Here is an 11,762-nt window from a genome sequence, read left to right on the forward strand (position 1 = left end):
TAATTTCCCTTGGAGGCTATAGGAAAGAAATCTTTCCTTGCTTCTTCCAGCTTCCAGGGGCTTCCTGCATTCCTTGGATTATGACCCTTGCTTGTACCCTCCAGCATCTTGCTTCCATCATTAAATCTCCTGTTCCCTCTTTAGTCAAGTCTTCCTCAGTTTCCTTCCTATAAGAACACTTGTGATTACATATAAGGTTCACCTGGATACTCCAAGATACTCTCCCTATCTCAATATTCCTAATTTTATCACATCTGTAAAGCCACTTCTGCTTTAATAGAGTAACATTCACAGATTCCAAAGAGTAGCATCTAGATATCATTGGGAACCATTATTCAGCCTCCCCAACTTCTAATCATGATCTCCAGACTGAAATTTTCAGTTTCCTTTTGAATATATATTAGATGTCCCCTAGGCACTTCAAATTCATTTTATCTAAAACTGAATTTAATTCACCAGCTCAGCTAGTGACATCACCATCTTCCCAAGAATTCAATCTTAACGTCGGTGTACACTGCTTTTCTTCACTCTTTACATGCAATTGGTCACTGAACTCCTCTGTCTCCCTCTCAAAGTTCTCTCAAATCCAGTCCTTTTCCTTATCTCAAATGTCATTTTTTTCAGACCTTGTTGTCCACAGTCATTGTGACCTAACTGAACTCCTTACTTCTACTTTTCTCCCACCTAAAATTACCCTGTTTCCTTGAATTAATTTTCTAAAACCCAAATGACTATGTTGCTCTCCTATTAAAATCTCTTTAATGGTCCTGCCTTTGTCTACTCATTCAAATCCAAATCATTCAAGGCCCTTTGTGATCTGGCCACAATGTGTAAGGCCAGCCTCACCGCTGCCATGCCCCGCCAAGAACCACTGTGCTCTAGCCACCCAAACTGCACCCTGTTTCCTGAACAAGCCAGTCTGCTTCTGCCTCAGGACCTTTACATATTTGGTTCCTGCTGCCTCATGAAAGAAATTAAATCTAAAGCAGAACTGGAGAATCTCACACATGGGCCCTTGGGAAAATGATACCTAAGGAGTGAGGGACTGGTTTCCAGTAAATGCGTGATTTACAGAAAACTTAAAGTTATCTCTCAACCAATGAACATCTGCCAAGAATCTGTCACCATCCTCAAGCTAAAGAACTTGCTGCTTGGACTTTAGTTAAATTTCTTGTTCTTTTGAATTCTTTGACCATAAATAGGGCCCTAAACTCTCAATGGAGTTTACCACCTATAGCTTGGTACAGTTTGTTTGTCACAAATTTCAATTCCTCTACCATTTCCAAATAGTGGCAGAAATTTTGATGATTTGAGCTTGCCATGTTTTCCTCTTTTATTGAGGTTGATAGCCTGGAAAATCTTTCCCTATCACCAACCTAAAAAAGTCTTTACAATCCTTTAAGAACCAGTTGAATTCTTAATTTTTCCACATATTGTAGAAGACTACTACACAGTTAGGATTCAGTTCAGTTGCTCAGTCATGTCCGACTCTTTGCAACCCCATGAATCGCAGCACGCCAGGCCTCCCTGTCCATCACCAATTCCTGGAGTTCACGCAGACTCATGTCCATTGAGTCGGTGATGCCATCCAGCCATCTCATCCTCTGTCATCCCCTTCTCCTCCTGCCCCCAATCCCTCCCAGCATCAGAGTCTTTTCCAATGAGTCAACTCTTCGCATGAGGTGGCCAAAGTACTGGAGTTTCAGCTTTAGCATCATTCCTTCCAAAGAAATCCCAGGGCTGATCTCCTTCAGAATGGACTGGTTGGATCTCCTTGCAGTCCAAGGGACTCTCAAGAGTCTTCTCCAACACCACACTTCAAAAGCATCAATTCTTTGGTGCTCAGCCTTTTTCACAGTCCAACTCTCACATCCATACATGACTACTGGAAAAACCAAAGCCTTGACTAGACGGACCTTAGTCGGCAAAGTAATGTCTCTGCTTTTGAATATACTATCTAGATTGGTCATAACTTTTTTTTCAAGGAGTAAGCGTCTTTTAATTTCATGGCTGCGATCACCATCTGCAGTGATTTTGGAGCCCCCTCAAAAAAAGTCTGACACTGTTTCCACTGTTTCCCCATCTATTTGCCATGAAGTGATTGGGACCGGATGCCATGATCTTCATTTTCTGAATGTTGAGCTTTAAGCCAACTTTTTCACTCTCTTCTTTCACTTTCATCAAGAGGCTTTTTAGTTCCTCTTCACTTTCTGTCATAAAGGTGGTGTCATCTGCATATCTGAGGTTATTGATATTTCTCCCGGCAATCTTGATTCCAGCTTGTGTTTCTTCCAGTCCAGCGTTTCTCATGATGTACTTACTCTGCATAGAAGTTGAATAAGCAGGGTGACAATATACAGCCTTGACGTACTTCTTTTCCTATTTGGAACCAGTCTGTTGTTCCATGTCCAGTTCTAACTGTTGCTGCCTGGCCTGCATACAGATTTCTCAAGAGGCAGGTCAGGTGGTCTGGTATTCCCATCTCTTTCAGAATTTTCCACAGTTTCTTGTGCTCCACACAGTCAAAGGCTTTGGCATAGTCAATAAAGCAGAAATAGATGTTTTTTTGGCACTCTCTTGCTTTTTTCATGATCCAGAGGATGTTGGCAATTTGACCTCTGGTTCCTCTGCCTTTTCTAAAACCAGCTTGAACATCAGGAAGTTCACGGTTCATGTATTGCTGAAGCCTGGCTTGGAGAATTTTGAGCATTACTTTACTATTAACACTTTAGGTGTTGATTCAATTATTTAACAGTATTTACTGAGAGTCAAATATATCAAGGATACCATGGAAAGCAGTGGGTCTCTAAAATGGTGAAAAATGTGTGAATAGATCTTTCTTTTACAGAGTCTTCCAGGCTCTTCTGTCCATGGAACTTTCCAGGCAAAAATACTGGAGTGGGTAGTCATTCCCTTCTCCAGGGGATCTACCTGCCCCAGGGATTGAACCTGGGTCTCCCACACTGCAGACAGATTCTTTACTATCTGAGCCACCAGGGAGGCCCCCTAGTAAACAGGCGGTTATGATACCATATAAGCACTCTGGTAGTAAAAGCATAAGATGACATAGGAATAGACTGGAGGGGAAACAAGTTCAGATGTGGAGGATTATCAAGAGATGACAACTAATGTGAAACTAAGTCATGAGTCAGAATTGATGAGGGAAAGGGTGATTAGAGAGAGAAAGTGGTCCATGATGAAGATAGCATTCTATGGTCTGGATGTTTGCACCTACCCACTTTCCTCAAATTCATGTCTTGAAATCTTAACCCAGCAAAGGTGACAATATTAGTAGGTGGGGCCTTTAGGAGGTGATTAGGTCTTGAGGATGGAGCCCTCATGAACAGGATTAGTGATCCTATGAGAGACCCCACAGAGCTCCCTACCCTTTGCTACCATGTGAGGATACAAGGAGAAGTCTGGGATCCTACCTGACCATGCTGGTACAATTACCTTGTACCTTCAGTCTCCAAAACTGTGAGCAATATATTTCTGCTGTTTATAAATCCGCAGTCTGTGGGGTTTTGTTATAGCAGCCCACATGAAGTAAGACACAGCATTTTTGAAAACCTAGACATAGAGGAAAACATAGTGCACCCGCCAAACTGAGAAAAGGTCAGCAAGGCTGGATCGTAGACAAAGGGGAATGTCAAAAGATGAAGCGGGGTATGAGCTGGAGTCGGATCATGCAGGGCCCTGAGGCCATATTTAGAGCTTGGGTCTTTATTCTAAGAGTGAAGGAGAACCACTAAAGAGTTTTAACCATTCGAGTGACATAATCCAATGAATGTTTTAAGGGATTATTCTGGTTGCAGTGAAAGTAACAGATGTAAATAGGCCAAGAAATGTCAATTAGGAGGTTGGTGCAGAAAGCCAAGTGAGAGTTCATAAATAGCTAAGCTGTAGCAGTGTGAATGAACACAGTCAGATGGATTTGAAAAAAGACATTATGAAAAAGAAAGTCAAAGATGCTGCTCAGGTGACTGGTTTGAGCTGCTGAGAAAATGATGGAGCCAGTCCCTAAGAAAAGGAGACAGAAAGAGGGTCACCACTGGGCAGGTAAGTTCAGTTTTAGAATGCTGTGGAGCAAGACTTTTGTGACATGCTTTCCAGCCCATTGGGGTTTCTCTCACAGCTCAGTTGATAAAAATTCCACCTGCAATGCAGGAGATCCTGGTTTGATTCCTGAGTCAAGAAGATCCCCTGGAGAAGGGATAGGCTATGCACTGCAGTATTCTTAGACTTACCTTGTGGTTCAGCTGGTAAAGAATCCACCTGCAATGCAGGAGACCTGGATCCAATTCCTGGGTTGGGAAGATCCCCTGGAGAAGGGAAAGGCTACCCCCTCCAGTGTTCTGGCCTAGAGAATTCCATGGACTATATAGTCCATGTGGTCTCAAAGAGTTGGACACGAATGAGCAACTTTCCTTTCTATCCCATTGACTCACTTGATTTCCATGCAGCTGTGGGGCACGGCTCCCTGCACCCTGATAGCTTCCTATCAATGCTTTTCTGCCATAGCGCTTGCTCCAGAGCTGGGGAAGTTCATTCAGTCTGGCAAAGGTATGGCCTGGAAGTGCCTCAAGTTACCATTTCCTGCAGGCAGTCTTCAACCAATTTGTGCTGGGAGCTGGTAGGCAATGCCCCAGCCCCCCTCCTTCAGGGAGACAAGTCTGAGTCTCAGTGACAGTGATGGCCAGCCTGTGACCACAGTGATTACAGCTCAACAATGTATCCTTTAAGGACTTTTCCTCCTTCTCTTACTATTCTTGCTCCCTCATTCCTGCTTCTCAAATAATCGTCATGCATCTAAGCCCTAGTTTGTTCTATGCTCTAGTTTGTTCTTCCCTCTGAAGGAGGGAAGTCCAAACCAAGATAAATTTCTGGAAGACTACAAAGTGAAGACCCATTGTAGACTTTCAGAAGAAGAAATTGGGAGTAAAAGCATAAGTTTGTGTTTTCCTTGCAAGAGAGGCTGAAAACACAGAAGTAGATGAAATCGTCCAGTGAGGAGAGAAAGGGACTTATGAAGAAAACCTGAAGAATAGTAACATTTTAGGCACTGGCAGAAGAAGAGACAGGAGACTGATGAAGAAATGACCAGGGAGAGAGGAGAAGGACCAAGAGAGTCAGCAGACATGGAAACCCGTGGAAAAAGAAGATTCAAGAAAGGAGTGAATGGGAGTATTAAATGCTGCTGAGAAGACAACAAAGGTACAGATAAGTAGCCATCAGATTTAGCAAATAGAGTTCATTAGAGACTCAGTGGGAAAGCAACTCTAAAAGCATGGTGAGGCTGAAGCTAGGTTATCAAAAGTTGAGTGTTTGTGGGAGACGTGAGAATATGAAGAGAGTGAGTACAGAGAACTATTAGGAAGTGTGATTTTAAAGAAGAGAGAAAAATGACAATATAGCTGGTTGAATGAGGTAGGGTGTGTGTGTATATGTAAGCATGTGTATGTGTATATGTGTGCATGTGTTAAGACGGGAGATGCTTGAGCCTGTTCAAACTGCTTAGCTCATAAGAAAACTGGCAGAGAAAAAAGGGTGAAGGTAGGGGAAAGTAAGGAACAATGAAGATAATGAATTTCTGAAAAAGAAAATAAAAGATGAATTCAGGTAGATAGCTTGATTAAGCCTGAGGGAGGGACTTGTCTTCCATTGAAATAATAATTAACCTAGTTCTCTGCCTATTTCACAGATGACACAGGTGTATATTTCCAAAGCATGGTGGCACTAATTGTCTTTATCCAATAAATTTTCATTGAATTTAACCATTATAGTACTTGATAATAAATACATATACGTCCATCAACTAATTTATTTGATGTTACCATAATATTGAGATTGTAGTCCCTCAGATGTTACATGAATTTTTGTCTGACAGCCTGGGAAAAACATGTTCTTCCGGTAAGGAAGAGGAAGGGAAGCATTATTAAACTTTAATCTAGTGACCTCATCAGTGTTTTTTAGGAGCATTATGTGACCTCATAGGCCTTTTTTAGGGGAAGTCAGCAAGTCATTTGCTGCTTTGTGGTCTGTTCCTCATTTATAAACTGGGACTCATATAATAGGCATTTATGATCTGATTTATTCCCGGATATTTGCCACAAACTGAACTTCCATAAGTTAAACCTTTAATATCTTTGAAGTTATAAATGAAAATGGTGTCCCTGAAGACCCAATTTATGCTCTAAAATACCAAAATGAATTGTGGAAAGACAACTGCATGATTTTACAAAGATTTTCTAGGTTTGTAAAGAAAATGTCAAAGTTTAGATCCTTTGGAGAAATTCTTTTTAATCAACTGGCTGAGGCTTCTTAAAATACAGGTCCCAAAGAAATGTTATTTTTCTGATGTCTCCCTGAAGCAAGTAAATGCTTCAGTGCTTAAAGATATTCAAACTGTGATCAAAATTAGGGCCATCTGTCTAAAAACCACCACAGTAGATTTGGTGGGGAAGAAATTCTTGGAATGTTCAAGTTTTCCCCATTGCTGTGTTCTCTTCCTCTTCTCCTCCTCCTGCAATCCTCAGTCTATCTCTGTGTCTGATCTTACCATCATTAAACACCCAGAACACATAGTAGCCTTTATCTTTAGCAGACTTTGTGGGCACATTATTGATATCAGATGCTATTCTATTGGTTCTTGTGGCTTCTTCCTTGAATAGTAAAGGTTTTGCCGACTATTTTCTGAAAGTGATCCAACCAACTTTTACTTGCAGTAAAAACTCCCTTTGACATCTTAGGGTAGCTCTTTTTCAACATAAATGGATGATGCTTTTGCAATAGCATTGCCTAATTCAGATGCATATGGATTTGCTTCACCTGCACCCATCAAATCAAAAGTTGTTCTATATACTTTAGTTCTGGCACCAGTTCACATAAAAGTAGCTTCAATTTTCCTGTCACTTATGATGAGAGTCCTGGGAAGATGCATGGTGAGATTTGACCAACACTGGGAGAGTCATATTTATGATAATGAAGGTCGTAACAGCAGGGGTCTAAAGTGAAGCTATTGTGAGTCAAGATCCATCTGTACTCTTCTATCTGTGTTTATTGTGAGGATTAAGCATAAAATGCTTTAAAAACTGTAAAACCTTATACAAGTGGAAGGAATTATTGTAATCCAAACCTGTATAATACACACAAAACCACACAAACCAAATATCACTAATGCGTTGCTCATACAGGTCTGTGTAGTTAGAATTTGAAGCATTTCCTTTCCCTAAAAAGCACTGGGCTTCTTTTTACTGAGTTTAAGAAGGATTTGAGTCACCACAGAAAAGTAATACCCAGTGAACAATTCACTCGTGACTAGGAAAGGAGCCATTCTTCCTGCAGCCTCCTCCTGGTCCCCTCCATCCCTATACATCACCCCGAGGCTCTCTCCCTGGCCTTTTGTGGGGTTCACTGTGTGCCATTCAGGAAGGATGTCTCTTGCCTTGGAGTTTTCGGCTTGAAAAATTCTGACAGACACCCATGAAAGCACAAAACAGCACTGTACCATTGAGATCTGAACCAGCCTTCCACCTCAGTGACAGACTGTTGAGTAAAAAAGTTTGTCCCTCACCAAAGCTTTTAAAGGATCTGTTTCTTTTATCTAAGGACAAATGGAAGAAAAGAAAAACCCAACTAACTTGTTATAAACAAAGCAATTTGAGATTCTAGTCACATTCTGGAAAAAGTCAAAAGATTGTTTTTCCACAGGACTCCCCTCCTCCCACTCCATAGCCCCACCATCAATGCCTTATGTGACTTTTGGGAAGGCTTCAGGCAGCAGAATGCATGAGAAATTCAATCTGGGTTTTGCTGTCCCACATAACCCCTGTAGCGCTGGAGTTCCCTATTGGCTCTGAGAAACAAAGCCTCAAAGCAATTCACCAGCCATGACTCTCTTAAATTTCTAGATATTAACATAACATGGGATGTTGGGTACTTTCATATGTATTAATTTAATAATATTGATTAAGTCCCAACCACACCTTCACACATTTTCCTTTTCTCTAAGCTGCCCATGATTTAGTGTTTCTTATATCACCAGAACAACAGCTATAACAACCACCACAGGAACTTTCACTAGAATAAACATGATCAGTAGTCCTTGTAATTCTCCATGAAAGCTAAAAAAGGAAAAATTGAAAAGAGTTACATGAAATATGTTCCCCTGGAGTCTGAAAGTGAAATTTACTCAGTCATGTCCAACTCGTTGTGACCCCCATGGACTATACAGTCCATGGAATTTTCCAGGCCAGACTACTGGAGTGGGTAGCCAGTCCCTTCTCCGGGGGATATTCCCAACCCAGGGATTGAACTCAGGTCTCCCGCATTGCAAGCAGATTCCTTACCAGATGAGCCACCAGGGAAGCTCTGATGTCTACAATGATTCATTTCCATGCTTATTTCCAATGTTAGTCATTTGAAAGATAGTTTGTAGAACTTCTAAGTCTCCATCAAAAATTTGTTGTTGTTTAGTTGCTAAGTCATGTCTGACTCTGTGACCCCATGGACTGTGGTCTGCCAGGCTCTCTGCAAGTGAGATGTCCCAGGCAAGCATAATGGAGTGGGTTGCCATTTCCTTCTTCAGGGGATCTTCCCAAACCAGGGATGGAACCCGCATCCCCTGCATTGGCAGCAGATTCTTTACCATTAAACTACCTGAGAAGCCCCCATCAAAGATTAAGCTGGGAGAAATGGACCTTTGAACCTGACCTTGGTATAATGTCTCACAGTTTACAGAATACCTCTGTATTCATGATCTCCTCTCATCTGCACAACAGCTGGGTAGGTATTGCTGTAGATGAAGAAACTGAATCTCAGTGAATTCAACTGACACAGGTAGGATGCTCAAATCCAGACCATCTGACTCTCCCTACTACCCCACATTTCCTTTAGGTAGATGAATACAAAGATGGTGGGACATAACAAATGACAATATGAGAAATCTCCAACTATATAGAATACAGAAAAGATTTCAAGTGAGAGGATTAGAAAAAAAACACATAAAAAGACAATCCTGATTTGTTTTTTTGCACGCATCAAGGAGATATCACTGTTTATAATGTTAAATGATAATCTACCTTTCTTCTAACAGGTCTGATTGTGTTAATAAACTGGAAAAATAAATTAAAATCATTTTATTAATAATTTTTTCTATTGATTTATTTGTGGTATAGACACTGGGGCTGCTGGTAGGCTATCTTCCCCACATAATAATTATTATTTGCTGATCGCAAAGCTCTGTGGATGTGACTGAAGTGTCAGTGACATAGAGAAAAGCCTGTTTAAATGATCTGCAAAGCAGGGACACAGCTGTAACTTTGCCCTGGCAGAGCCTGTCAAGTAAATAGCATGAGCTTTTCAAACATAGCCATATTATTTTCTTCTTGGCATTTGTAATTTGTTGAAACTCTCAGTGTGCAGGCCTTTATCCCTAATAACAATGGCAAATGGCCAATCTCTGTACTTATCTCTTGCACACACGTTACTTCTATTTATGTTTGATCTTGCTTATGCCAGATATATTTCTTATATTTTAAGAAATTATATATAGATATTGGAGAATATACCTAGCTGCAAATTTTAAATAGAATTCTGTGACCAATATGATATAACCTCTAACTCAGTGATGTAACACTCAAAAATGCAGAATAAAACAATTTTGTTTTAGATGCTATCAAAGTAGCCCAAGATCAATTGCTGGATCTGCTTAGAAGGAAAAAAAAAAACACAAAACACAAAACACCACGATGCTTCAAAACTGCTGATATTTGGTTTTGTAAGACATACTATACACATTTGATATTTATAGTCTTAGTCTTATTGCCAGAGCCCAAGAGCATCTGTCTGGGATCCCAGCCATTGTCTACCAACTTACTTGTACCTTGGTAGATATATGAATATCCAACAGCCTTCTAATTTAGAAGTGATGGGTGGATTTTCAGCAACTTTGATTTTATTCCTAACTTAAAGATTAGGTACTAAAACAGGAGCCACCTCACATCACTGCCAACAAAATTAATCTTTAATATAAATCCCTTCAGGCATGACTTTTCTCTCTGCACAATTATACAATCTCAGGATTTGATGAAATCTTGAAAGTTATGGAAGCCAACCACTCTTTCCAGACAATGTGGTACACTGGTTCAGAACTGAGACTCTGGAAACAGACTGCCCAGGTCTGTTCTCGGGCTTTCCTACTTACCATCTATGTGATGCCAGGCAGTCCTTTACATTCTCTACACTTGTTTCATTTGTTAAATGGGAATACAATAAAATGTCCCTCATTGTGTTGCCATGATTAAATGAGATAGGACCTGGCTCAGTACGTGGACACAGTGGGTCTCAAGAAACGTGAGCTTTTTCTTCCTATGCCTTAGGGAAGCCTACAGCATTTCCAACACATGGTCACTCAGCCTTTGGTTGAAAACCTCTAATAACAAATTTCCTTCTACCTCCTAAGGCATCCCTCTAACAATTTTGAATTACAAACTCTTAAAAGTTCTGCCAGAGCTTCAGTCTCTCTTCCTCTTGCCTCTTAGTGACCCTGATTACACTTCCTTGGGCCTGTCAGAAAAAATAATCACTGTTACACATCATCATTTTTTCTTTAAATAGTTTGTGTTGTGCTTGGTCGCTTAGTCATGTCCGGTTCTTTTTGACCCCGTGGACTGTAGCCTGCCAGGCTCCTCTGCCATAGGGATTCTCCTGGCAAGAAAACTGGAATGAGTTGCCATGCCCTCCTCCAGGGGATCTCCCTAACCCAGGGATTGAACCCAGGTCTCCCGCATAGCAGGAAGATTCTTTACCATCCCTTCTGTGAGTCCTTTCCCCATGTAAAATATTTTCAAATCTTTTCCTTATATGCCATGTTTTCAAAGTCCCCTCTTTGTCACCACCGTGATAATTTCCCTACAAATCTCTTTTGGCTTATGTCCACACAATAGTCTTAAAATGTGATACACACAGCTAATGAAATAGCCGAGGTGAGGACCATGAAATTAAAAGCATATTAAATTCTGATTCTGAACAGTGGCAATTTTGTTTTTCCCTTTCCAATCCTTACACCTTTTGTTTCTTTTTTCTTGACTGGTTTAGTGTTGAGTGGGAAATAGACTGGGCGGTGATAGGTATCTCTGTCTCCTTGATTTTAAAAGGAAGCCCCACAATATCAACCAAATTTTGTCAGAACTGAAATGTGGTTACAAGAAGCATAGAAGTTTTCTGAGTTTTAACAGAAGTTAATGCCTGTAATGCTAGTATCAGACAGTTTGAAACAAAAACAAACTATTGAAGCTGTACTTTGTATACCTTGTTTCACTATGAAAACTGTCTGCCTCATCTCAAGAATGAGGAAGTGTTTTTGATTACAGAGATCCCTTAACAATTCTTAAAATATTAGCCAATAAAACAATCTCAACCACATTTAAACCAAATATGCTCTGAAGCTTTGTCAGTGTTACAGGACTATAGTTTTCCTAGTTCTGGACCTTAAGTTTTTACTAATGATGTCCAAGATCCCAACAAATTTTTGGCAGTCAAAGTACACTGATGCTGGCAACCTCAAAGCTCCCCCAACCAGAGGTTATATAATTGGTATTCTGAACCCAAAACCTGGTCTTTACTCTATTCATATAGAAGATATAGGCAAACAGTTGTATGAGACTCTCTAGTAGGACATAAAAGAACAATTTAAATGATTATTGATTTAACTTCTTAAAAGTTAAAGTCTTTTTGTAAAAAAATAAGCTTCATTAGAAAAG

The sequence above is a fragment of the Capricornis sumatraensis genome, chromosome 1, assembly GCF_032405125.1.
Source record: "Capricornis sumatraensis isolate serow.1 chromosome 1, serow.2, whole genome shotgun sequence".
NCBI lineage: Eukaryota > Metazoa > Chordata > Mammalia > Artiodactyla > Bovidae > Capricornis > Capricornis sumatraensis.